This window comes from Peromyscus eremicus, chromosome 17 (assembly GCF_949786415.1).
Source record: "Peromyscus eremicus chromosome 17, PerEre_H2_v1, whole genome shotgun sequence".
Taxonomy (NCBI): domain Eukaryota; kingdom Metazoa; phylum Chordata; class Mammalia; order Rodentia; family Cricetidae; genus Peromyscus; species Peromyscus eremicus.
Window position 1 is genome coordinate 6,170,770 of NC_081433.1, and position 27,579 is coordinate 6,198,348.

At 48.6% G+C, this 27,579-nt stretch overlaps 1 protein-coding gene and 1 long non-coding RNA gene across 2 annotated transcripts in view; one reads left to right on the top strand and one right to left on the bottom strand.

Moving 5' to 3' along the window:
* Col4a1 (collagen type IV alpha 1 chain) overlaps nucleotides 1-27,579 on the bottom strand; it is a 118,322-nt gene that overhangs the window by 75,043 nt on the left and 15,700 nt on the right. The gene's annotated exons all lie outside the window — the stretch shown is intronic.
* On the top strand, nucleotides 10,360-13,718 carry LOC131894617 (uncharacterized). The gene is made up of 4 exons (XR_009374967.1): nucleotides 10,360-10,452; nucleotides 10,519-10,604; nucleotides 12,186-12,302; nucleotides 13,616-13,718. It is a non-coding gene; the product is annotated as an uncharacterized LOC131894617 (long non-coding RNA).

Below are 27,579 nucleotides of genomic sequence, written 5' to 3' on the forward strand. Positions count from 1 at the left end.
AACCATGTGAGACTTGGTCTCTCTCACAGAAGTTGGCCATCCACGGCCAAGAGAGTGGACAGATAGCCCGGGTAGGCAGGGTACCACAGAGGTACCACAGAGGGCTCGCAACTAAAATGCAGTTACACTTTCAAAACTGGAGAGAACTGCATGAAAACCACATCACTTCCGAAAGTCCTCTTTGCCACATCCCACTAGACACATCCTGTGGCCCGGAACAACAAGAGCATGAAAGTCCGTGCACGTGGAAAGCTGGAGAGAAAAATGTGTTTCCAATGCCCCGCGTTGTGGTTTAAGTGATGAGATCTCCCTTGGGCTCAGGTGTATGACTGCTCGGTCCCCAGCTGGCGGAGCTGTCTCAGCAGGGCATGGAGCCCTTAGGAGTCAGGACCTCAGTGAAGGAAGTGGGTCAAGAGGAGTGGCCTTGAGGCTGGGTAGCTCAGTTCTACCTCTTTCTCTCTCTCTTTCTTGATCCACCAAAATGAAGAGTCCCACCTACATGTCACTACGGAGACACCTGCTGCCTTGCTGTCTCCACGATGGACTGTCTCTTGGAAATATGAGCCCAGATAAACTCTCGTCCTCTTTAAGTTGCTTCCTGTTGGGTACTTGGTCACAGCAACAAAAGCGTAACCTGTCCCCCGAGGCCCCCTTCAGACATGAGCGTGCACAAAGCTCCAACAGCAGAAGCAGCATTAAACAGAAGCAGAAGGCACAATAACCAAGGAATGCAGAAAGCCCCACGAAGTAATCCGCAGGCAAATACCTCTTATATTCTCTGAGTCTCTCCGCAAACCTCTCGGGACAGGTTAAAACTATGTGTGTTAGTAAAACCTTCTCTCTCACTCCCACTAAGGCTTCCAGAAAGTAGAACCAGCAACCTTAATGGCATAAAATACAGTAGGTGGAGAACACACCATGACTTCACAATGCACACGGTCCCTGCCAAAGAAGGCAGGGGAGGTCAATGACCTTCATTGACCTTCCAGGTTGTCCCTGAGCTGAAGACACCAAGAAGCCCTTCTTAACATCACAGCAGGCTCCACGAGACAGACAGGAGACAAAATGCTTGCTGTGTCAGAGCATTGTGGGAGTGAGCCAGAGCACACGCCAGCTGCCATGCTACTGTGTAGAGGGATGGTCTGCCCGACGGATCCGCTAACTGTGAATGGAGCTATCAGAGTAGCGCTTGGAAGGAGCACCCAGGATAAGCTGGTCCTTCGCTTCTGATGGCAGCAGACATTTTAACGTGCCCGCTTGGACAACTTTTACGTGTTTCGCATCCCTCCAAATAGGGACATGTGGAGATCTGCCAAGCGCAAACAGCTTATCTTTCAGATTCCTTTTCACATTCCCTATCCTGTGCAAAATGTCAAAATGTTTCACGGGGGATACTGCAAGCCCAGTGCACTTCCTGTCCGAGTACTTCCTCAGGGGTCTTCAGAATAATTACTTACCCAACAAAGGAAATATGTGAAGAGAGGAAATGTATTTCAGGGCTACTGGAGCAGAATTAAAGGCATACGCTAATGAAGGAAGCGTAGCAGCAAACAGAGCCTTCACGTGCTGTGGGTGGGAGGGTCGGGGGCACACACAACCCGACACAAAACTGGAAATGCCATAGAACGCATCCTCAACTGTGTATAGAATTAGAAAACTGATAACGAAATGGAGATTATCACAGCAGAAATAATAATTGCTTAAAAGTTTAGATTTGAGCCAGGTGTGATGGCACAAGCTTGTGGTATCAGTTAATTAGGAGGCCGAGGAAGAAGGATCTCAAGTCCAGAGTCTGCCTGGGCTACACAGTGAACTCAAGGTCAACCTGGACAATTTAGGGAGACCCTGTCTCACAATAAAAAGTAAAAAGCGGGTCAGGGTATAGGTCACTGGCGGTGTGTACTTAGCCTCTGGGAAGCCCAGAGCTCTCTCACCCCAAACAAAAAACTGACATTTGCATAGGATTTTTGAACTTCCAAAAGTATGTTTGGCAGATGTAAAGGTGAAAGATTGCCCCCTGCAGTCTCGGGGTCGCATCCACCGTCACCTGCACGTATCTCAGTATTTTTTTTTTTTTTGTTTTGTTTTTTTTTCAAGACAGGGTTTCTCTGTGTAGCTTTGTGCCTTTCCTGGAACTCGCTTTGGAGACCAGGCTGGCCTCGAACTCACAGAGATCCGCCTGCCTCTGCCTCCCAAGTGCTGGGATTAAAGGCGTGCGCCACCACCGCCCGGCTGTATCTCAGTATTTTATCATTTCGTTTTGATTATTTAGGACAGAAACCACCCCCAGAGATGGGAAAACTAGTCTTTATCTCCATTCAACTGACAGGAGAATTTCTGTTCAGTAAAATATCATTTCCGTCTCGTTTGATAATGGAAGGCAGACACAGAACAACCATTACTACCCTGTAAACTTACAACATAACTCTGCTCCAGTTTGAAAACAACTACAAGTGCTGATACATTCTTGGCAAAAATAAAATTAAAAATTAGCACACCCACTGAATGTCTAATGCTCAGCGCCTTCCCCCCACCCCCATCCCCACCCCCAATAATATGACTAAGGCTGAGCCTGAGCGATCCGTGCTCCATCTGTTTCTCATTTGAGACTGCGTTGCAGGACCCATGTGGGCTCCCACCACCACCACGCGCTGCGGAGACCAGGGTGTTGGCTTGGCTTCGAGAACTGGCCACATGTGACTGCACTCCTTGTCCTAGTTCCCTCCTCCGGGCCAGTTTGTTGACTCATTCTCCCTGCTTTTTCACTCCTGTCCCACTGGACGGGGGCGGACATCTCAAGTTCTTACTGGGGAAGAGGACGCCCCAGGGGGGATAAATAATGAAGGCCAAGTGCTTCATCTCCAGCTGCAGACAGATGTGACTATAATTAGTCATCATGTGACAGTGGCCATTGCATGGTTACATGTATGATGAGTTGGTGGGCTCCGAATTGTCCGCTGGGACCCATGGTGGACATGACCTAGATCGATCCATCCCGTGATGGTGAGTCACTGGCCAGGGACAGTGAGGTGAACTCAGCGAGTCCCTACGTTCAGACAGAACTCATCCTTCGGTATACTCACACAAGCCTACCTTCCACGTCCCCTACATGCTGTCCTCACTGGCCCATGAGGTCAGACTCTCTCTCTTCCCAACCTGATCCCATAGCCATGGAGCTCTCGAAGACAATCAACACAAGTCTGGCCACACAGACCTCCCAGTTGTCCTCCAAGAGAGAGCCAATTCTACACAGCCAGGCATGAAGAGACGGTGATGGTGGACCGTCTATCTCCTCCATCTTTGGGAAACTGACTCCCTCTGTGAGGTGGCAGTGTGTCCATGCAAGCTTGTTCGCATCCTTCTCTTCTTCTCCCCACTCCTCTCTGTGTCCTCTCCCTCCCACACACCTCTAGCTTCCTGCCCAGCCTCACCCCCTGAATGCAGACGTCTATCACCACTCCTTACATCTGACCCCCCAGGTCAAATCCCACCACCTTTTCCAATGGTACCCTCAGAGAAGTCCCTAACAGGGTCACATACAGAATCTGGGAGCTCTTGGGGAAATTCCTGGTGTCTTTCCCTCTGTGACCCAGAGCATGCGCTGCGCATTCTTACATTACAGGAACCATTCCAAGCCCAAGGCCTGGTTTAACTCACAGACACCCTACAGTTCTGTACAGAGTAAAGATTTCGCATCCGCAGGACTATCTTTCAACACCTGAAGGCCCCACAGATAGCAGCAGCAGAGCAGAAGGGCCTGCTTCTCACACAACGTGAATAAGCAGAGGCAATGTCTTATCCTTCCGCATTCCGTCGGCTGAGCCTTTAAGGAGCCCTAGTTTGTATCAAACTGGAAAGGGGAAAGAGAGAAAGCCTAAGTGACTAGGAAAATATTTCAGGAATGATTGACACGTGGCTCAAAATGAGGGTTTCGTGAAGCCAGTGGCTAGAGTACCCCACTGTCTTTCACTGGACAATTAAACATCTTAAATTGCTGCTGATAGCATGCCATTTTCTACTATGGAGTAGAGAGGAAGGAGGGGAAGAGAGAGAAACCAACAAGCCTGTGCTGCATCTTATTTCACAACAGATGATAAAAGGTTTCGTTTTCTTATTTGGTAATTCTATTGTCAATTAGTGATCCCACTGTCATCAAATTCATGGATAATTATTCATTTGTCATACAGCTCGGCTTATACTCTCCTCATTATTAAGGCTTATTTAAATCATGATTATACTTATTTATGTGAGGAAAAATATATACTCTTATGCATAGAGTCATAGTGGTTCAGTGTCTAACTCCAAAGCTTTGTCAACATCCATCCTGCCAACCTGAAATCCAGCTAGAGTCACACCTACAAATGAGGATAGATAGAGGAGAGTCACAAATTGTTGCCTGTTCCGTGGGAGACTGAACAGGAGTCCTGTCCCTCCTATCAAGAGCGGGGAGAAGAATGTATGTGGAACTCACACCTCAGGGGCCAGTCGCTGCCTCGTGGCACAGGGTCTTTGAAAAGGAAGGCAGAAGTGAATGACCTTTGTGGATGACAATGGTTGTGGCCCAGGGGGCACCTGCATATTGTTCATGGAGAGAGCAGGACCACAGAACTCCAAGACAGGGCTGTCAAGCCAGAGTCTGGGGTGGCAAATGAAGGCATTCCAACAGGAAGTAGTATGAACCAAATATGGTGATAAGAAATCCCATGGTATGAGAGGCAGAACCCCACGGGACATATCAGTGATGATCTGGGCACATGGGGAGTGTCGCTGCCATTCTGATGTGAGCACCCCAATCCAGGATGGGAAATCCTGAGGACAGCAAAGGGGTGCTCTTTTTTGTGAGCTCAAATCTCACCATGTACAAGTAGGTCTTGTTGGCTCAGGACCTGTTATTCCCAATCCCAGAGATACTACAAAATGTTCTTGCATGTCGCCATCAAGGCTGCTCATTTTGCTTGCCTGCTATGGGGCATGCTGTAGAAAACTGCATGTTTGGACTAATCCCACACGGCCAGGAGGGAGCCCAAATGTTAACAGCCTCACTTGTAAGGCAGTTTTTCAAAGAAACAGAAGATTTTCCCTCTTTACATGTGACAGCTGCTAAAACTCAAAGCCAGAGGTGTCACCTTGGAAACATCACCACCTAAGGATAACGTCATCTGATTTGTGTCCTTGAAATTGTGCTTGAAAACTCAGACAAAAACGTAAACAGAAAGCGCGTGTAGTGAGTGCAGCGTGTAATGAGTGCAGCTGCATCACAAACACCTGCACAGACGGTGAACCGGTGTGGCGCTTGACAAGCAGCGGGGACCCATCTGGAAGATGTCTACGTGATGTGTTTCTCGGGCACACGCCAATGTGAGCAACATGGAACCAAACGCTTCCTAAGTATATGGATGATAATGGTTGGTGTACCCCAACTGCTACTGTGTAGACCATAAATGGCACTTTCGAAAGACCTACCTAAAACACTGCACATTTATGGTCACACAAGGAGAATGAGGGAAGAAACCACAGCGGAGAAGCAACCACCGCCGGCCAGAGCTGTGGTTTTTCGGTGCACCGCTAGGATATGGGTGCTGTGGTTGATGGTGTCATGTGGTACCTGGGGGACTGCCTCAGTCAGCTGAACCATGGTATGGAGAGGTCCTTGCCAGACCAGATGTCCCTAGGAACTCCAGGAGAGAGTAGTCCTCCCAAGACACAAGAAACCCACCCTGACTCTCAGCAGCACCCAGCAGGACAAACAGGCAGATTCATGGACAAACAGAACGCTATGTAACTATAGCACTGTGTGGTGGCATTGGAAAGCCCGTCATTTCCAAGGGAAGTTAAGAAAAATATTTACCAGAGCTAAATCATTCATAATTTATTGTGAAAGTAAATATGGATTAGAGTAGCTTTTGAGTCAACGCCTCTGACTCCCACTTTAAACTAGAGCTTACTTGGAAACAGAGCTAAGCCCAGTTTCCTGGTCCTTAACTCAAGTGATTTAAAAAAAAAACTGTTTTTGCCCTCTCATGTACATTCTTAAATATTTAAATCCCCAGGCTCTACTGAAGTTCATTTTAGGAGATCAATAGATAATAACACCAAGTGGAAAATAAAAACACGACGTCGAATGCCCAGCATTTATACAGAACATATTAACATCCTGAAGTTTTTGAAGAACCTTTGCTACCACTGTGTGGTCAGCAAATTTAAGTCGAACGACTATATCGTGCAAGTGAAGATAAGATGGGCAGTCCTTTAAAAAGTAAGTTAAGTCATAAAAGATACCTTGAATATTTAAAAAAGCCGATCTTTTCCCCTGCCCTGCTGTGTAGCCCGGGGTTACCAGGTGATGTGTCGCAGGTAATAATTCACTAGTTCTAGCTCTTGGCAGGGCTCTGATTGTAGCTGAGGGTTCGCCACAGCTTTCAGTGACTGAGACCCGGAGCAAAGTCCCCTCACCCTGGGCGGGGCCGCACCTGTGGCTAGCATGCTGCCCACACACTGACTGGAGATTCCCATAGACTCAGAAGTCAGGGACACGCCCCCAGTCCCTGCGCTTTCTCTGCAACTTCATCACCATAACTAGTCCACCAAGGGCCGACCCAGAACTGAGCCCTGAAGTCCCCCGGGTCCTAAGATGTGCAGAGCCCTAGGAACTAACAAGTAAGTGGTGGTGAGGGCCGAGAAACCATGTGAGCATGCCTAAAGCCTAAACATGTGAGCTGTGCACTTAAAGGTTACTCAGAGAATGTGCCTAAAGCCAGTGAGCTATACACTTAAAAATTACTCAGAGAGTAAAGTTTTAATAGTGTATGTTTCACTGCAATAACTAAAAAAAAAAAAGGCAGAAGAGTTTTTTTTCTCAAATTCCCAGAACTCTCCTTAAGGCCTCAATGTTCCGCCAGCGATGCTTACAGCTGGGGATTAGAAAAGTCAGTCTCCTCCCTCCCCCACACAGAGATCCACGAACACACACACACACACACACACACACACACACACACACACACACACACACACACACAAAGGGCTGCTGGCTCCAGGGCCCTCCTCCCCATCACATCCTGTTAGGGACAGATGCCTCAGCCAGACAGGGCAGCCAAATGCATGGCTGTTGCATAAGTTTGGATTCCCTGAAGAAAACCTTGGTTTTGACCCCTCCTGCCCCCAGGCTCCAGGGCTTGCCGCTCTATCTTCTGCCACATTCTTTCTCGTCCTCAGGTATCCCCTGCCTGTGTCCTTCCACTTCCTCACAGATTACGTAGGAAGGACCTCATGTGCACAGGACAAGACCCAAGATGCACTTTGAAAACAGAAGCAAGCTACAAGGATGCTGTCCAAAAAAAAAAAAAAAAAAGGATGTCTTGCGCGCTCCCACCACACAGCAGGGACAAGAATCTAAGCAGAGGGTCCTGGCATCTAAAAGGCATTTTCTGAGAACCACTTCCTGTGAGGTTTCTGGGAGAGTCCTCACCACGGCTGGCGGCGGCTGGAGTGAAGGAAGCCAGCACAGAGGCATCTGGGTGCTTGCCGAGACCCACCCTACCCATACTGGATATTCTTCCTGCCTCTTCCCCAGCAACTGTGCCTGTCCTGTAGCAGAAAGGCACAACTATTCAAACAAAACCTCTGGGGCTTCCACGGGAGGATGGTCACTCAGCTCTTACAGGCACATGGGCCTCCGTAGTCCAGCTGTGCGAAGGCAGGAACCAGGAAACACAGGACTCAGTTTAAAGGAACCCGAACCGCACAGAGGGGCACAAGCCCTGTCCTGCATCCAAGGGATGGGATCTAGCATTCTGCGGCAGACACACGGGAGGAAGGAAAGGAACAAAGGTCTCCCCAGATCCTCATCTGTACAGCAGGTGCTTTAGACACAGATTCTCATGGGACTGTCACCAACAAAAACTTGTGTGATTGCCATGGTACAGTTGGAGACACTGGGGTCTGGGGATGCTTCCACACAGTCCAGGGCTCCAAGCCCTCAAAAGAATGAGGCCATTAGAGAAGTAACCTGGCAAGCCCATTTCTGCCTACGAGTGAAACCAAAGGAAATCCCGCAAACCCCTTGTATGCCTGTCCATTAAGTAGGGGGTATCCAGAGTCTTCCCTGGGCTTCCTCCCTTCCCCTGCTCATTTTGTGGCATGTTTCTTTTGAGATATGTAGCACAGGCTGGCCAGGAAGTCATTATGCAGCCTTGAATTCATGGCCACCCTCCAGCCTCAGCCTCCAGAGTGTTGAGCTCACAGATGTGCACCACCACACCCAGTCCCTTCCTCTGCTCTTAATTCTTGTCTTTATTTAGACAAAATCGCAAAGATATCAACAACCTTGGAGGTGCCCTGCCTCCCCCAGGTCTGCTACTGTATAGGAGGAAAAGGCAAGAAAAGGCTCTGAGCCCGGGGCCCAGTGCGCACGGCGGAAGGAAAGGACAGACAATGTGCTGGGGAAGCACACGCCTGCCGGCCCGCTGCGCTCATTATACCCCAGCCTGGAATTTCCAGGTCAAGGTCTATGGTTCCCACTGCCCTGATCCACTGCCCTTTCCAGATGCTCCTTTGTGATGCCCTTCCTGCTGAGGCTGAGTGGCCGACTCAGTACTTCGCTGCCAGCACGGCAGAGTCACCCGGCACGTCGCCCCTAAGGCAGGATCCTGGCACCGGCCCTGCTGGACCTGGAGAGCGGGCAGGACGCTGGGAGCTGGACACTCCAACGGCAAACCTGAACTTTGGTCAAATAAACCTAACTGCCCCCCAGCAGGCAACTCTGGTTACTGGACCCAGTGCGCCGAGTGAGCATTCCTGGAAAACTTCCACATAGCAGAAAGCATGAAGATTAAACCGTTCTCTCCTCCACGCCCCCGCCCCCCCAGAGGGCAAGCCATCGAAGATAGCGCGAAAGGTCTTTTGTGAACTTAAGGTGGCCTTGGCCTCCAGGGATGATGCCATACCCTAAACCCAATACTGTAAAATCAGAAAAAGGAATTCAGAAGAGGAAACAGCATATGTATGCACCGCGAGACTGATGAGCATGGGGAAGGACCCTGGTTACATGTCCATCCAGGGCAAGGAGATCGCAGGGAAACCACATCCCTTTGTTCCATCCCAGACACACCTGAGCATGAGCAAGCACTGACCCTGTCACAGGTGCACGTGAACCCCGTCGGAGACAGGCATGGGCGTGAGCAAGCTCTTTCTTACCTATCACCAAAATGGAGTCCGAGTATTTTCTAAATAATGGAGTGAATGAAAACTTATTTAATGTTTTGTGTGGCAGGATATGTCCAATTGTGTCTCATTACAATATTGTGCATTAACAGAAACCTAAACTTCCTATCGGAAATGGTGTGCTAGTTTACTGAACATTTCTTGTAAAGGAATAAACTAAATAGAGAAGTAAGATTGGATCCTCTATGTTATGGCCAAAGATAGCCAAATTTCTAATTACAGATTTTAAAAAACTGAAATTAAACAGTTAAATGCTTACTATTGAAAAAAAAAAAAAAAGTAGGCCAGAAATTCTTTTCTGAGCCAATGCATCTGCGAGTTCAGAGCACCCTACCCTGTCGCTCTTTGGCAGGCTCAGTGGCTCGGCAGCTGTGTTCCCAGTTGTCCAGAATGAGATGAGGTCTCCACAGAGTGCTGAGGTTGGGACCTCCCCAGCCCTGGCCAGGTCTTCCACCCGCCCTACAGGAGTGCGGGTTAGCTGGTCCTAAAGTCAAAGTCTACTGATGCTGGCCCTTCTTCAAACAGACAGAGCTCTGAAAAGTAACAAGCTTTGCCCATGCTCATCCTCACCTCTGAGGAGCAGGCTCACGCCTTCCAACCGCACAGCGACCTAGCAATCCCACCCGCAGCGACTTCAACTGATGCCACTCATGGCTTAAGAATGTCAGCTGCAATCCCATATGTGATTCTTCCAACCCTTCCATGTTAATCAAAGTTCCTTCCCTCCTACCTCCCCACCCCCTCCCCGCTTCTTCCTTCTCTCCCTTCCCCTAGCTCTCAGAGGCTGACAGATCATCACCCTTCTGGCCTAGTGAGGCAACAGGGCTACAGTCCCTGCATCCCCTGAGCCCCATGAGTTCAGGGGAGCAAGGCGTCTTGGCATTCCCCATGTCTTGCTACACTTTTTCCATCATCTCCCTTGTGTTTTAATACTTGTCTTCCCTTCTTCACCCGTTGCTAGGTAACCAGTGTGTGTTCTAATGCTGGTCGGGCTAAGCATGCCTTAGAGCTCAGGAAGGTGCTGGGCTTCGGAGCATGGTCTCCTGTCATTGACTGTGACCACTCAGGAAGGTGCTGGGCTTCGGGGCATGGTCTCCCGTCATTGACTGTGACCACTCAGGAAGGTGCTGGGCTTCGGGGCATGGTCTCCTGTCATTGACTGTGACCACTCAGGAAGGTGCTGGGCTTCGGGGCATGGTCTCCTGTCATTGACTGTGACCACTCAGGAAGGTGCTGGGCTTCGGGGCATGGTCTCCTGTCATTGACTGTGACTATGTCTTCTCATTTCCTTCTTAGAGCTCACCTGTGTGTCCCAAATGCTTCAAGTTCAAATGTCATCATCTGGAAAGGAAGGAAGCATTACCTCATGTCTACTCAGCAAGGTGAGGAACGGTACAAAGAAGACACACGGGGGGTTGAAGAAAAGCACAGAAGTGATAAAGGAGGCAGCCAACCGCAATGAAAAGGTGATTTATTACCCGTGTTTAGATGTCCCAAATCTCCCCCCAATGCAGACCAAGTCAGAAAAGGCTGAGAGTCTCTTCTCAACAATTAAGAGTATCAGGGGAGTGACAGGCCCTATATATCCCTAACAGAAGTTGCACACAGTTCTAGCCCAAGTTCCCAGCTCCGACTTCCAGAACATTTTAAGTTTAGAACCTTTAATGCAGCAGAAACTCACCACACTCCACACAGAAGTACCACACTAAGTCAGGTGAGAAACTACGCACCACTGTGAATGGGGGGGGGGGGGGTTCTTGCATGACAATGAAAACAACTTAACTCAAGTGACTACAGCCCTGTGACCCTGGCTTTCAGGAAGGAAATCTCCTTCCTCCGTGCAAGTCTCATATCCTTGAGCACCCCACCAGGGCATGTGAGGACTCAAGCAGGCGATGTGTGCTCCTGAAGCACTCTGTGAGCTGAAAGCTGGGCCTTCAGGAACTGCTGAAGGGACAACGGGACAAACTTCAGTGACCACCTCAGCAAGAGCATGCTTTTGTTCTCAGAGGAGCAGATGTCAAAGGAACACGGGTTCTATTAGACTCAGGGCCTAGAAAGGCCTCCCGCTCAATGGTTTGCCAGCATTGTCCCTGACAGGCCCGTGTGGCCACCTCAGGGAGACCAACAGCAGGGGGATGGCTTCCAGTAGTGAATGCTTCTAACGAGGTTACAGAGCCCAGCAGCCCGAAGGCTGTGCATAACCCAGAGAGTGAAGTCATGCGCCAGGGGAAATTCTCCACACAGCAAGATTGCTAGGGTGATAAAGAGCTGAAAGCTATTCCCCACCTCAGCGATTTCAGCAGCATAGCCCCGGAATGAGCTGACGCCCTATAGCATCCACCCAGCACCGTGCCCAGCAAGGCCAGGTCATCTGCCAGGCCAACTTTCTCTGCACTGTGACAAGAACAGATGTGCCACAACAGGCCAGGAGAAGCTTGTGGAAAAAAAAAAAAAAGAAAAGGTGTTCAGCTCTGGGTCAGACTGACAGAAGGTTGGCCCAGCCTGATTTGGGTGAGAAAATTTGGGTCAACCAAAGGGTGGTGGCCAAAAGACAGATACAGATACATAAGGCCCCAGGCAGCACAGACCCAGGCTGGCCTCTGGCTGACGGGACAAACCGCTGTAAAGGACAGTCCTAGGCCAGCCGACCAAAGAAGTTGACTGTCTAACAGGTGTGACGATGTTACAATGTTAAAGTTGCTGAACTCAATAAACACATCACACAGTATGTCAAAGAACATTCCACACTTCAGGTCTAATGCTGAGCAGCCCAGGGGCCCACAGGGATAACTTTGTAAACCTGCTCTCTCCGGATTCTGCAAAATTCATAACTCTTGCGGGGCAGGGGGTCACAAAATGTAAATGATTGGAGAATCGAGTGGGAAAGTGGGGGGACATGGAGTTTATTTTCATAATCCCTGAAATTTTTTTAAGAAAACTAACTGATTTTTATTTAAAAGCTCTTTTTAAAGGAAGATGTAGACTAGTACACAGTGGTGGCTGATGCATGGAATCCCAGCACTCAGGAGACAGAGGCAGGAGAATCAGCTAAGATTGAGGCCAGCATTGACTACAGGGTGAGTTCAAGGCTGTCTGTCTAAGAAAACAAACAATAAAAGAAAAAAAATTTTAAAGCAAGCAAATAAACACAAATCAGCCAGACAGGTCTCATAAATACTAATTAATTAATGTAAAGAAATAATTGAAAACTGGAAAGGAAGGTCGGGGTATGAAAAGGGCACCAGGCAGTGGAGCTACATCCTGCCAGACTTCAGCAGCTGGGAGGCAGGGGTGAGGCAGCCTTTCTGAGCAGATAGAATGAGCTACAAAGGCCACTCCACTCTCAGCCAGCACAGGGGTGCTGAGCAGAGCACAAATAACATAATGTGCTGTTAGAGAGGATTTCCGGTCACCCAGTGTGCTCTGCGCTTCCCCACCACCCGCCCTGGCCACGGGAGTTCCATCTGAAGTCCAGGGAGCCCATGGAGAGAGGCACCGAGGCTGCCTGGGAGCCTCCGGGAAAGGCAGAGGGAGAACCTGGTTAGAAAGGCTTCAGTGGGGGCCCAAGGATCCCCTGTAGAGCTCAAAGAGGGGTGTACCATAGCCTCTCCTCTTTCTACCATGTCAGCAGAGCACCCCGCTCTGCAGGGTTAGGATATAGAAAAAGGGGAAAGCCTCAAAGGCATTTCTCTGCCCCGCAACCTACTGCTGTTTGCTGTCTCTCTTTAGGGGATCCTACTCATCCATAAGTCCCCAAGCCCCCCAAAAACCACCTGGGCCACAATCTCTAGGTTAAGAAGCATGCAGAGAGAACAAGATTTCCAGGGGGCTATATCCCCCACAGTTTAACCACATACCTGTGGACTGGGGGCCTCGGGGGTGTGGGAGGTGGCTGGACACACACAGACACAGACACACAGATACAGACAGACCAACAGACACACACACACACACACACACACCCATCATCTGACATTAGGTGGTATATTCAGTGTCTCAGAGAGAAAGAGAGAGAGAGAGAGAGAGAGAGAGAGAGAGAGAGAAGAAAGAAAAGGGGCTTGAGCTGTGAACCGTCTGAGCAATGAAAACAGACTAGATATCTGTCCTTTCCTCCTCTCTGCACAAGAACAAGACAGGAGAGAAAGTGGGTGTGAAGTTGGCCAGGCCCCACCCTCTAGTTCTGAGGTCAGAATGACCAGCTGTTTGACATGACCCCATGTCCATCAGCCCTGCACAGATGTGGGTCTTCTCTCTAATGACGGTCACAGGAAGCGACCTGGGTCAGGGTTCCAGAAACTCATCCAACAAGGGAACACAACTGTCAGATACAGAAGATGCTGGGGCTGGGCTTAAAACACCAGCGGTGCCGTATCTCCCCATTTCTCAACAGGCTGGAGCGTCTATGAGTTTGAAGACCCAGAGGCCATACGTTTGGGACCTGGTCAGCTCAGATTCTGTATTTAGAAATAGTCTATTACAATGGTATTTATTAATTACCTGTTCACCTAGTTTTTCAATAAGCATAAAGGAGCACAGAGGAGATGCTCTTGTGCTCGCGCTTTGGGTAGAAACTACAAAGGCCCAGCAGTGACAAAGGCAGCATGCCTCCACTTACCCAGATGTCACATCGATACATGCACATCACGGAAGGAAAGTTGAGGTCCTCTCAGATTTAAATCACTGAAAATAAGGGGGTTTGGGAGTACACCTCAACCTACATGTAGTGATGCTGCCTGAGGTATACCCTGACACTTGGCTCACGGAAGCGGCCTTGGGCCTGGGCTAGGAGATCTGACTGTATTCCACAACTTGCTGTGAGCAAGTCACCGGCTCTCAGTCCCTTCCCAGTTAAATGGGGCGACATCATCCCACAGGCTGAGTTGCTGAGCTGCTTTGTGAATGCGGAAGCCTACACTTAATACTTGAGAGTCAGAGTCAGGAAGATTTCTAGTCTAAGGCTAGTCTGGGCTATGCAGCAAGACCCTGTCTCAAAAGACAAGCAAACAAATTTGAAAACCTAGACATAGACTTTGTTTCTTTTATAAAAATTGTCTCAAAGTAAGTCATAGATCAAAATGTAAAATGCAGAATTACAAAGTTCCTGGAGGAAAACATAGACAGCTTTGAGCTTCGTGATAGTCTTATACAACACCAGACACATGCTGGATGAAACCAGTATCGCTCTGCTGGACTTCACCACAACTGAAACTTCTGCCCCACAAACCACACTGCTAAGAGAAGGAAAAGAGAAGCCATGGGCTGGGAGAAAACACCTGTAACAGTGGGTAGGACACGAAAGCTGCCAATTATATATTCTTAAAAAAATTATTCAATTAAAGCAATGGGCCAAAGACCTCAGCAGGCACCTCACTAGACAAGACACAGAGACAAAGAACACACACAGGACACAACGTTTTACACCACACACAGGCAGGGAAATGAAAAGCAAGCCAATGAGATCCCAGGATGCACCAATTACAACGGTTAAAGTCAAGAACACTGACATGATCAAAGGTTGGCTATGGCGTGGAGCCACTGGAATGCGCACCCATTTCTAGTGGGAACACAGAAGCCATGCAACCATCTAGGAGGGCATGTTAGCAATATCTTAGCAAACTAATCACACTCTTGCCATATGATCTAGCTATCATGTGTCTATGTATTGATCCTGATGAGTCTCAAGCATAGCCACACAAAAAACCTGCACGTTGGGTCCATTTTATAGCAACTTAAGTCACATTTTGAGATCAATTAAAACACCCTTCAATAGGAGAACTGTAGTTCATCCTGAAAATGGAATACTATTCAGCATTAGAAATAACTGGTCTCTCAATCCATTTGAAAAAAACCAACCTGAAGGGACCTTAATGTAGACAGCAAAGAGGAAAGGCCAATCTGCAAAGGCTGCACAGGTGTGTGCTTTCCGACAACATGACTCTGTGCAGAAAGAAGCACTGTGGGTCCAGTCAGATGATAGGCATCGCTGGGGATGAGTTGGGGGATGGAGAAGCATAGCACAGAGTGTTGAGGGCAGAGGACCTGTTTGGGGCAGTACTGTGTATGAATGCCACTTTACATGCATCCAAAGCCATCACATGAACCCTCCCATCAACATGGACTCTGGGCTGAGGATGCTGGCGGCCTGTGGGAGGAATTCTGATGTGCTATTTGCCATGCACAACATGTCCTATAACAAATGGACCACTCCAGGGATGTTGTTAGTCGGAGGGAGGGGGGTTCTAAGCTCGAGTAGGGGCAGAGGGAAGATTAGGACAGTCCTCTCTGCTCTCTGTAACCAAAGCCACTTTAAAGACAGGTCTATTAAAGAAGATGGCTGTGTGTGTACAACCCTGAGTTAGGGAACAGCAGCAAGAGGGTTCATCAAACACCTGCTTTCATGGCTGTCTCAATGTTTGGCCACTGTCCTGCTAGCACAGGTGCTTGCAGAGTTCCTGCAGATGCTGACGGGCCTCCCCCAGGCTCTGAACACCACATCTAAGTCTCAAGACTGCCGGATGCCTTTCCCTGCTGGGGCTCTACGATACCCAGAGCATTTTTTTTACCCAGGCTATTTCCACATGTGTACTGGGAAAGAGCCCCCAGAACATACTCAGTAGCTAATTTCTCAGTACCAATCATCAGTACCTACCAATGTATCCTGGTAGGTATGTGAATGTTGTGAATACATGCAGAAAAATGTCCGAAAGTATCTGATCATGCGCTGGTATTCCACCCTAACCAATCAAAACAGACAAGAGCCATGAAGATCCAGTTATTATCCCACTGTTACCTGTCCTGATTCTGTGACCCTGTGTGAAACCCACACAAATCACTAAGAACCCTACAGTGTGCAGACACTGAGTGTCAGGTTTGGGATGGAGGCCATGAGCTGGTGGCCTGTGGGAGGAATTCTGATGTGCTATTTGTCATGCACCACATCCTAAACTTTTTTTTTTTTTAAGAAGATTTTACTGTTGAAACCTCAGACTTCTGGTTTCCTTCCAGACTGTCAAAAGCAGAGCGTGACAGGCTCCCTCTCCCAGACCATGGTTCTCTCACAACGCTCACAGTACTCACTGCAATATCCACGAGGCCAATTATCTGGGGCTACAGCTGAGATTCTCAATGGCCGATCTTAACTTACTAGAATTTGCATTCCCATAAACTCAACATAGATTATGGGAATGTTCTTCTGGAGACACGGTCCTGACCACTGAGGTGCTCCCCTGGGTATTTACGTCCTAACTCTGCACTATCCATGTTAACACATCCCCTTTCACAGGCCTCTTCCATAAAACGGCATATAACCAAACATCACATAAGAAAAACCTCCTAGTGACAACAACCTTTCTACATTCCCCATCATTTTGTCCAATCCGTCTTCCCCGGAAATCTCGGATGACACATTTCATCTTTGCAGGATGTCTTTTTGTCACAGTTTTCAAATCAGTTGGTATCTCTCTAGGGAAAACACAAATAACATGGCGGACAGAGCAACGGTAGGGCTCCCAAGCAGCTCATCCAGAGGCCTGGCGCCTGTGCTCTGCTCTCCAGCCCCTGCAGCAGCCTGTTCCTTTCAGCTCCGGGTGGATCCAGCTTTCCATGCACAGCTGACCCTGAGAAGATATTGGCTTTCCCTCCCACACGCCTTCCTTGACCCAAGTCTTGCACATTGAGTGAGTTAAAGTTCACCCTCACTCAACCTAGCAATTTCATTTCCCTCAGATTTCTCAATATCCACTTGGCTGTGTTTCCTCCTCAATTCCCATGTCATCTTTTACAATTATTGGGTAACCTCCCCTAGCATTATGGTAGCTGATGGAAACTTTCTAATTCTCTCATATTTTGCCTGCTGCTTTTTCTCCCCCTTTTAAAACTAACACAAATGGAACTCAAAGTTTCTCATTTCCAGCCGCCTTCCCTGAGAAGTACATACGTCGAAAGATTTAAAAATATTGTCTCCAGGGGTTTGAAGAGGTAGCTCAATGCTTAAGAGCACTGGCTGCTCCTCCAGAGGACCTGGATTCAATTCCCAGCACCCACATGGCAGCTCACAGCTGTCTGTAGCTCCAGTTCGAGGGGATCCAACACACAGACGTACATGCAGGCAAAACACCGATGCACATAAAATAAAAATAACAAATCATTAAAAGATATATTATCCCCAGTACACCAGATTTTCAAAGAAATACTTCTGATTCATGGAGGAGGTATATAAAGTTTGGTACAGTGAAAACTAAGTTGATATTAGGTTAAAAGCTTTTTACCAAGACAGAACCACATTGGAAGCACTTCCTGGGTCCTTCCCCTTCCTTCTGATCCCATCCCCACTGTGTTTGAGACCTTGATCCCCACTTCATTCGTGGTCCCCTTCTCTTTTTTCTCTTGCCATTTCTGCTTCAATTTTTTTTTATGGCCTGAATTCTGAAAAATACCTGAATAACCACAATTTGAAAGCCTTAGACTTTAGATAATGTTTTAGAGTCCCTGAAATAAGTTTTTAAAGATTCTTATTGTCATTGCTGTGGTGGTGGTGATGATGATGATGACGATGATGATGATGAAGATAATGATGATGAGACAAGGTCTCACTGCACAGCCCTGGATGGAACTCACTACGTAGCTATGTAGATAAGTAGACCTGGCTGGCTCCTGCCCTTCTCAAACCAGTGGCTTCGAACTCACATTCCACTACTTTTGTAGCAAAGGCAAAGCTTCTGTTCACTGACAAGCCACAAGAACCGTACCAAGTCTCCTGGACACAGGGTAGTCAAAGGGATGAAGGGGCCAGCATTTTGTGTACAGGGCAGGGAAACGGTCCTTCTGCCAAACTACAGTTGTGCTCTCCACCTCTCTGATGGTGTATCTGCTTTCCGAACTGTTTCTCTTCATTCCCCTTTCATACCCTATCAGAAAACATTTCCACCTCCCCAGTTTTTAACCTGTTTTCTTCTGTTACTGTCTTTGGAATGACCTCTCCATGTCCCCCTTGTGGGGTTCTCAGTCTATATTCACTGTATCTTGGCCTGGGTCTCCTCCTATTTGTACCATTTTAAAAATGGCACCACAATGGGTGGACAGTTCAGCCTTTGCTTCTTGCTCCTGCGTGCTATCCCTAACAGCTCCATTGTGTGGTGCCCAGTGAAGGGCTCAGGCTGCCAGTATCTCTCCAATCCCATACAAAGTGCTTAGAGTCGGGCTACACCTGCCTCAGCATTCTCAGTGTCTGTAAAGCCACCAGATACTTTCTGTACTTGTGGCATCTACTGGAACCATCTTTCCTATAATCCACCACACACCTCTGACCTCAAAGAGCTGTGTCTTCACTGAGCCTGACAGACACTTGGATCAAAAGCCCCTGCTCCCCACAGGAAGCAGGGTCTACTGGCACTTAATCCCCCTTCACACCCTCCTCCCTCTGTGATGGACCTGGCATTCCCCCTTCCCACATGGTCTCCATTTTTTGAATTCACATCATGCCAGACCAGGCATCAAGACATTTAAACAGTGTTTCTGTGCAGATCTCAAGTCCCTCGAAAGCAGTGATGCGCCCTGGGCCTCAGCTCAGCGTTGCCTTTCCTCCACTGTACACCTTCTTCTCGAGTGTGAGGACCACACACACCTACAGGTTAAGGAGGAACCCAAAAGAGGCAGGGTTCTTCCTCGGCATGCCTTTTCTTGCAAGGTAAACCTCCCCAGGGTGAAAAAGCTGGCCACCCAGAAGCGCTTAGCATGACCCCCACCCAACAGTTTCTCCAACCCCAGAATTCATATTTTTTATTGTAGTGTGATCAGCCAACATTCTAGCCAGTTCCCGATCACACTATTCTCTTTTGTTCCCAACATGCTTTGCACTATGGCTCGGTGACCCTCCTTTTGAGTGGCTTTGTCTTCCAGGGCAGACACCAGGAGGGCCAATGGCTCTGTGGAGCCACCCTGCCTGCCAGGGTCCCAGAAGAAAGTTTCCCCAGCCCCACTGCACTAACTTGCTTTCCAAAAACGCCCAGCATTTATTTGCACGTGGCTTGAGCCCTTGATCATCTTTTCCTGGTTTCCCTTTCTTGCCTCCTTTTCGTCACTACTGGCAATGTTTCTGCTCTGGTGGACCCAGCTCTTATTTCTAAATCCAATACGAAAAGCAGGGGTACAAGAGACATAGAGAACACTGTGGTTTTTTATGGTTCATTTTTAAAAGAATTGAAACACCATGTGTTAATGTGTCCAATGAACCCACAGGGTGTAACTAGCCACTTCATGTGTGACATGTTTATCCCGTCCCATGGTATCTAGAACATCAAGATCTTAGACACAACAAAAATTCTCCTCTGATGCCTACTACATAGCACTGGCCAACTACAGACTTCATATAAAGGTCAAAAGCGAAATGCCACTAGGAGTTCCCTCAAAAATCTTAAAATAAAAGTCACATTCCAAAGTCCCTAATTCTCATGAATCCATCACAAAGTGCCCATTATGCTATTGAGAATGAAAACAATTATACGCTTGTATCGCAAGGGAAAGCATTCTAAAAATGAGCTACACAGAACCTTCAGGTTCTTGTTCACAACGTGAGTTAGCTTTGGCTTGGCTGTGCTGCATGGCACAGACTTGGTGCATCACACCTCCGTGAGCAGACCCACTCTTGCCGCAGATCCACTCCAGCCTCTGCAAAACTTTCTAGAAAGAAGGTGGCCCCTGAGCCTTGCTGTTCTCCCAGAAAGCCGCTCACATCTCAGTCTTCGCAAAGACAGTGCCCACAGGGACATTTCTGTCAATTTTCCTTCTTTGTCAGAACCCACAGTCTTTTCTGTGCTCTTTCTTAATAAATTCACTTGATAGTTGTCTTTATCCCATCCTCCATGTGTTCGGGCTCTACATTAATTAATTATCTATTTCTACCACCCTGTTAGGTATTTGCCAAGGGGAACTCAACTCTCTTGAATTGATAAAGCAGAGAGAGAAAGGCTCTCTTCCCACCCCAAAGAGGGTGTGTGTGTGTGAGTGTGTGTGTGTATATGGGGTTTGTGGGGGGGGTGTCTATATGTGTGGGGTGTGTGTGTGTGTGTGTGCTCATGTGTGCCTGCATACATGCCTGCCTGGATGCATGTGTGAAGCGCAGGGAGAGCCTTAGGTGTTGTTCCCTAGGAACCATTCATCTTATTCTTTATTTTCTTTTGTTTTTTTTTTTTTTTTTTTTTGGTTTTTTGAGACAGGGTTTCTCTGTGTAGTTTTGGTGTCTGTCCTGGATCTTGTTCTGTAGACCAGGCCGGAATCGAACTCACAGAGATCCGCCTGGCTCTGCCTCCCAAGTGCTGGGATTAAAGGCGTGTACCACTGCTGCCAGGCCTCACTTTATTCTTTGAGACAGGGTCTCACTGGGACTGGAGCTTATCCCTTAGGCTAAACTAACTGGCCAGCAAACCCCAGCACTCAGCCTGTCTCGGCCTCCCCAGCACCGGGATATATGTGTGCACCACCAAGCCCAGCTCTTCTATGTGAGTGCTGAACCCTGAACTCAGGACCCACTGAACTGGGTTCCCAATTCCAGTCCAGCCCTTGCAGTACCGAGAATTCGCCCGGAGTCGTAGCCCCCTTCCACGTGTCCCAACTTTTCTTAAACCCTTGAACATTAAAAACAATTCAACAGCTCTCAGCTTTTCCTGTGAATTGAACATCCTTCACCCAGCATCAGCAGCATCTCTGACAGGACAGCTGGCCTGTGCAGCCACCAAATACGTGAGATGCTCTCTGCCAGCTCCTTCTCTTGGGAGAACAGCTGTAAGAAGAAGCAACATTGCTGCGTGGTGAGGAGACTGTAGGAAGAGTCACCTCATCCCCCACAGCTGGGATTCTATTCTGACTTCCCAAAACAAAAATGTGAGAGACACTGACTGAGCCTTTCTCAACATCCCAAAACGTGTTTGTTAAACCCAAGCAAATCCAGTGATGGGATTTCAAGAGTTAATCCTCTAGACCCTCTGAATGACAGCGGGGGACACCCAGGTTTATGGGAGACACAACCAGCTCCATCTCCAGAAACCTAGGTGAAGGGTGTGAGTGAGTGCTGCTGAGATACTCAACCACTGGTTACCCAGAAAAGAGGGCTAGGGAAACCGAGAATTCTGCCATGTGAGATCATATAGGAGGATCTCAATTTTATTTTTAACTCTGAAGTTGGGTGTGATGGCCCATGCCTGTAATCCCAATTTTTGGAAGGTTTAGGCAGGAGGATCAGAAGTTCAAGGTCATTCTCAGCCACCTATCAAATTCAGGACCAGCCTAGGCTATGTGAGACTATGTCTCAAAACAAAGGAAAAACCTACAAATTACATAGTCAAGAACACTCACTGATCAAGACTTGGGTGCCTGAGGACCAGTGAGATGGTTCAGTAAGTAAAGGTTTTTGCCACCAAGCTTGATGACCTGAGTGCAGTCCCTAGTTCCTGCATAACAAAGAGAAAGTTCCAACCCCTACTAGCAGTATATGGACCTCCATATGCACACTGTGACATTCACACACACACACACACACCAAACAAATAAACAAACAAGGAAATAAATAAATAAATAAAACGTTCAAAAACAAGAATTTAATACACTCACAAAAATAAACAAATAAGTAAATAAATAAAATGTTCAAAAATAAGAATTTAAAGATGTGGGTTCCTTGATCTATCTGGGCATATTGACTTTCTTGATTAAAAAGGAAGCCTCCACGTTCTGGAACAAATAGTAGCTCACACAGCCACAGAACTTACACAAAATGGAAGATTCTTCTTCCTCGGGCTACATGGTCTGCCAGCCTGTCAGGAACATCACTCCCCCTCACACGCCATCGAACATCTGCAGCCAGCTGCCTTGCCCTTCGCCTCCTCAGAAGCCCGCTCTGTGGGAACTTCCTTCCAAGGTCTCTGCTATCTACACTCCCATTCCACTCCCCAAGCCACCTGCTCCATTCTGACCTCATCCATGTGCACCTGAAGGACAGCAGCCACCTTTAATGATTTTCGGGCCGCAGCCCTTGCCTGGCCATGCGGCTCCCGGGTCATCGTCCTGCTCTCTTATTCAAGGATGGACCTCACCATCACAGATCACCATGACACGGTTTCCAGTGCACACAGCTGGGACATTGGGACCCCGCCCCCTCCTGGCATCATCTCCTCCGTGCCAGAGAAATGGAGTAATGTAGGCCAGCAGGTTTTAACTTCAACAGCTGTTTTTATATTCTACATTTGAGGGGTTTTTTTCTTGTTTAATAGTAATGACTATTCAGCCCAAAGTAAAACGTAAATTCCAATAACATAGGGAGATGGGAATGTATACATCCAAGCCATGATACCACCTTACTCAGAACTAGCAAGAAAGATGCACAAGGAAGGCCACATCTGGACACTGCATAGGTACATACACATGCATGCATGCATGGATGCATTCTACCATATACAACAGCATACACATACACCAATACACACATCCATACAGTATGGTAGGAATATGCTTGGGATCCTCCAGACCCAGATCATAGATGCAGGCAGCCTTTTATTGCTCTGTGTGTGTGTGTGTGTGTGTGTGTGTGTGTCTGTGTGTGTCTGTGTGTGTGTGTGTGCTAGAAGACAAGCACGCATGTGTAGGCCCATGTAACTGTATTCTTGATGGGCATGTGAAGCGAGAGCCATAACCCACAGTGAGCCCCTGCAGTTTCCAAATTACGCTTGCTGACTTCAGAAATCCCAGAGGATTAGCATCTTCAGGAAGCTGCAGGGGTGTTGACTTGAAACGTCAACACAACACGTCAATGGTAGTCTTCAGTCCCCACCAGAATAGAAATCTGCTCGAGACCCTCCAGCCATCGTCTTTATCAGTTTTAAGAAACAGGGGGGGAGGGGCATATTATCAATGAGCATAAATTTCCCAGCACAGGATGGAACTTGACTCTTCGATCAGCTTCATCATAGAGGACCCAAAAATTCCTCCCCTCAGAAGTGACTCTGATTTTAAGATTTCCAGATTTAGAAATACTTGCATGTACCTAACAACTATCTTGAAGACAGAACCAAAGTCTAAATGAATAATAAAGTTCTGTCCATACAAAATGAAGGCCGTTTTATGCAATAATGTCATAATTCTGTACACAAAACAGAAGTCCCATGGTGTGACATTTTCCACTTACGGCACCAAGCTGGCCTGCACAAAGTTTCGGGTTTTAAAGTATTTAGATCTCAGAATTTTGTATTGGGCATACTCAACCTATAGTAACATAGAGTAATATATAGTGGCCACTGAGCTAAGCTGTCATACAGCCAGTTATATGAACCAGTTTGGCTGGGCCATGGGTCACCCAGTGATTCTGCTGTGTGTGAGCCAGCAGGAGGCATACTCCCTCCCCGCTCGTTGGCTGGAGGGTCTATACAGAACAGAAAGGTAGAAAAAAATGGAATTATACCTTCCTCCATGACCCTGAGCTTGAGACCTTCAGGTACAGGCTAGACTCTACCCCACTAGCAACCCGTGGGACTCAATGAAGCCCATAGAGTGTGAGCCAACATCTGGTGACCCTTCCCCTCCTGCTGGTTCTCCATGGTAAACCCAACTGACAGTCACCACCCGGTCCTTTCCTAAGACGATGCAGACCCTCTGGGAACAGAACTCAACTTGGCTTTTGCCCTGAACTCTCCCTGGGGGTGGGGGTGGGGGTGGCATCTAACTTCCATGTGTGTGAGAGAAGTGTCTGGACGAGTGTGGAAGGCAAGAGTGGCCTGGACATGAGAACGCTCCATGGCTTGGGAGGATGAAGAGCTCAGTGGGACGCTGGCTCTAAACTGGAGGTAACAAGCCCACAGCAGGGGAAGATGGGGGTGACCTGAAAACAGAGAGCAGCGGGCACTTAAGCAAGGCCTGGGAAGCCTCTCTGATTTATTCTTATGAGGACACTTGACTACCTAAAGCTCTAGGGCAGGGGCCTGGCTGGAGGCCAGGAAATGAGCAGGAGATGACACAGAGGCTCCACCTGGACAGCCCAGCTGGCTAGCTAGCATCCGAGTCTGCAGGGAGAGCGGCTGCCTAGGGATGGGATAAAAGACAGGGAAGGTCAAGGGTGGAGGCACCTGGGGTCAGGGAGAAGCTGAGTCATCCCAGGACACCCATCCTGGGAAGAGGAGGGGCGGCAAGACAGGGGAAGGGAACTAGACTGGAGGAAGACAGAAAAGTAAGCCAGAAAGTCAGCCAGCACGGGAAGCCCACGGGGACAGAGGCCCTCGGGGATCTAAGAATGCCACACAGGCCAGGCTCCCCGGGGGCACGGAGGATGGCTCTCTAGGTGCAGCTCTGAGGTCCTACAGCCTCTGGGTGCTGCAGGGGAGCAGAGCGTTCAGTGAGGCACCATGCATGCACAGCACTCAAGCACAGGCAGAAGATGGGGTGGGAGGGTAGAGTGTGTGTCTGCTCCCATGTCCCAGGCTGTGGACCGGTGCACTCCACAAGAGCTAGGCAGACCCTGCATCTGGAGAGATCCCCACTCTATTGTCCAGCATGAGTTCTGAGAGCTTTAAAGGAGTTTGGAAACAGCACAAAACTCTAGAAAATTCAGGAGTGGCAGATGGAAAAATGAAGACTGAGGGTGGAGAGGAAGGAGTTGAGATTCGCCTTGTGTCTTTCTCACTCAGAGGCCACCCACCTAGGGAAGAGCCGGGAAGAGCCAGAAAGAGCTGGGAAGAGCCAGGGTATGGGCAGAAGGGTAGGATCTTCCCTTCTCTGTGACTGGAAAAATAGATGCCCTCCCAGGTTTCTGCTGGAACTTCCAGTAATAGCAGCAGCATTCCCATAAACTCCAGTGACACCTCAGCATTTCAAAAGGCGGCAGCAGGAGGTCTCCGCCCCTAGACTCAAGGTCCCCACCCACAGCCCAAGGCCAGCCTAATGGGACAGTACCTCCAAACTGTTACACACAGTCACAAATCTAAATATTCCCCACCCCCCTGTCGGCTACACTTCCAGGACTATTAATACCTTATCTCTCAAGTTCCCAGTTTCCTCCAGGAGAAAGCCAGGCCCAAGCCAGAACCAGAGCCCAGCTTTCCACCTGGGGTTTCCACCCAGCTGAGGGGCGTGACAGTGTGAGCTGGTGGCTGAGTCTCATGAGAGGTAAATGTAGTGCATCCCATACCATGAGTGAGGGCCATGTGCCAGAGCGGCCTTGCCCGGAAAAAGCATCTGGTCAGAGCTCAAGGACGTGAGGGGGTAACTCGGCTTCCAAGCTATTTGTGGGTAGGAAGTGTATATGGAAGGAAACACAGCCTTTCTGAAAGCAACACTTCCTTTAAGGAACTAACCAGGAGCTGTAACCCCAAAGTGACTGGAAGTGTAAAGTTTCCGCTTAGGAGAGGCAGCGGGGGCTGGAGAAGCCCGCCAGCAGCCAGGCTCACATGCAATCCAGTGCAAAAGCAAAAAAAAAAAAAAAAAAAAAAAAGTAAGCGATTATGCCATAACCACCTTGAGAAATAAAGAAGGTCCCAAGAGACACAGAGAATTTCATCTCTGGCAACCAAGAGCTAAGCATTTCCCAGCACGGCTAGAGCTGCTGCCAGGCTGGTCCTCACTGCACCGACTCTTCTGGACTTTTTATACCAACTGTGTTTTCCTTGGACAAATAAAAATGAGAAATTGCAAGAACGTAGACATCAACCCAGACACGGCGGTCGATGCCTGCCATCTCAGCATTTAGGAGGTGGAGGCAGGTGAATCAGGAGTTCAAGGTTATCCTGGGCCAACCTGGGATATGTGAGACCCTGTCTTAAAAGAACCAAACTAACTACAGGGAATGCCTTAGAAAGGAGCAAGGATCATTAACTCGCACTGAAATGCATGGGCCTAGCTGCCTATTCTTTCTCTGCACTCCTGTCTGAAGCCCTGGGAAGGTCTCTTTGCTGGGCTGGTCCTGGACCCCAGAGTTGTACTGAGGAGGTGTTTCTGGTCTCAGAGAACCAGTGTCTGAACGGCACCATCTTGGCCCAGAAGTAAAGGACTAGAGTCATTAGCAATAAGAGTCAGGAAGGTGCCAGAGGCTGCCTGGATGAGAGGCCCCACAAGGTGGGGGCTCAGGACCACTGCCTCCTGTTCTCCACGGCCTGGGCTCCAGTCACCTCCCAGCATCCTTCCCCTGAGAAAACAAGGCCCTGTAAATCTACCTGTGCTGGCCACCTCCACTCTCAGGAAGCACCTACGGGCCTTGTAGCCACCAATTTCTTAGTTCCTAGTCAAAGACTGACTAGCTAGCTACCCCCAAAACATTAATCACTCGTGGACTGTGGGCACTTCCTGCCTCCTCAGATGCTGTATTGCTGCACATCTGGGATCCAGACCTAAGACATAATCACAGCCATCCTCAGAAGCCAACAAGATCTGTCAGCTGAAAAACCAGAGCAGTCCAGAGACACCAGATACCCATGATGCCATGGGCTGCTCCTTAGGGGCCACTGCCAGCCACAGCCGCTTCTTCCCCCATCTTCCAGAGAAAGCTTTCTCCCTGCACCCCACATGACAGGATGCCAGAATGGTGATTGTTCACCAGCTCTCTGCATCAAGAAAGACAAACAGGTTGTTTCAAGCTCCCCCAGGAAAGGGATTAAAGAGTTCCTACCTTGAAAAGAGAGGGTGACAAGAAGGGGCTGGCCTGGCAGCAGTTGTGGCTAGGAACAAAGCTATTCCCCAGCTCCCTCACTCCCACCCATCCCACTTCCCCCTCAACTCTAGCTAGCTGCATGCACTCCAAGCATTTGGCTCCCTTCGAAAGCAATTTGATGTTTCTCTAAACAGGGCGGTCCTATTTCACACTCAATAATTTTTACATGCTGTTGCATAGATTTTGTGATTTTTTTTTCCTCCCTTTTATAGCCTGGTTAAAGGCCTTTTAAAGTTTACTTTCTTCGGGCATGCAGCGTGTGGATACATTTATCCCCACATGCACACGGGGACCACACCGCAAGCCTGGGGACGGCACTGTGAGCCTCCCCAGGACAACCTTCAGGATTGGATTCCCATGTTTCCCCTGGGGACACACTCTGTGCGGCTTCAGTCTTACTATCAAAATGTCCTTGCGCTGTTTAAAGTTCATGTCCAAGACATAACTTCTTTTATGATTTACCCTCGTAATCAGCACATCTAATGACCAACAACATGTTTACATTACCCCAGAGTTTCCCTTAAAAGGCAGCCTCGCCGGGAGCATTCTTTCTCCGTCTCCTCAGCTCACTTGTCCCCTTCCCTTTGGACTCCAACTCCACTCCCAAAGTACAACATGAGCATTTTCAGAAGCGTCTGGGCTGCCCGGGGCCGCCGAGGGAAGGTACCTGTCCAAGG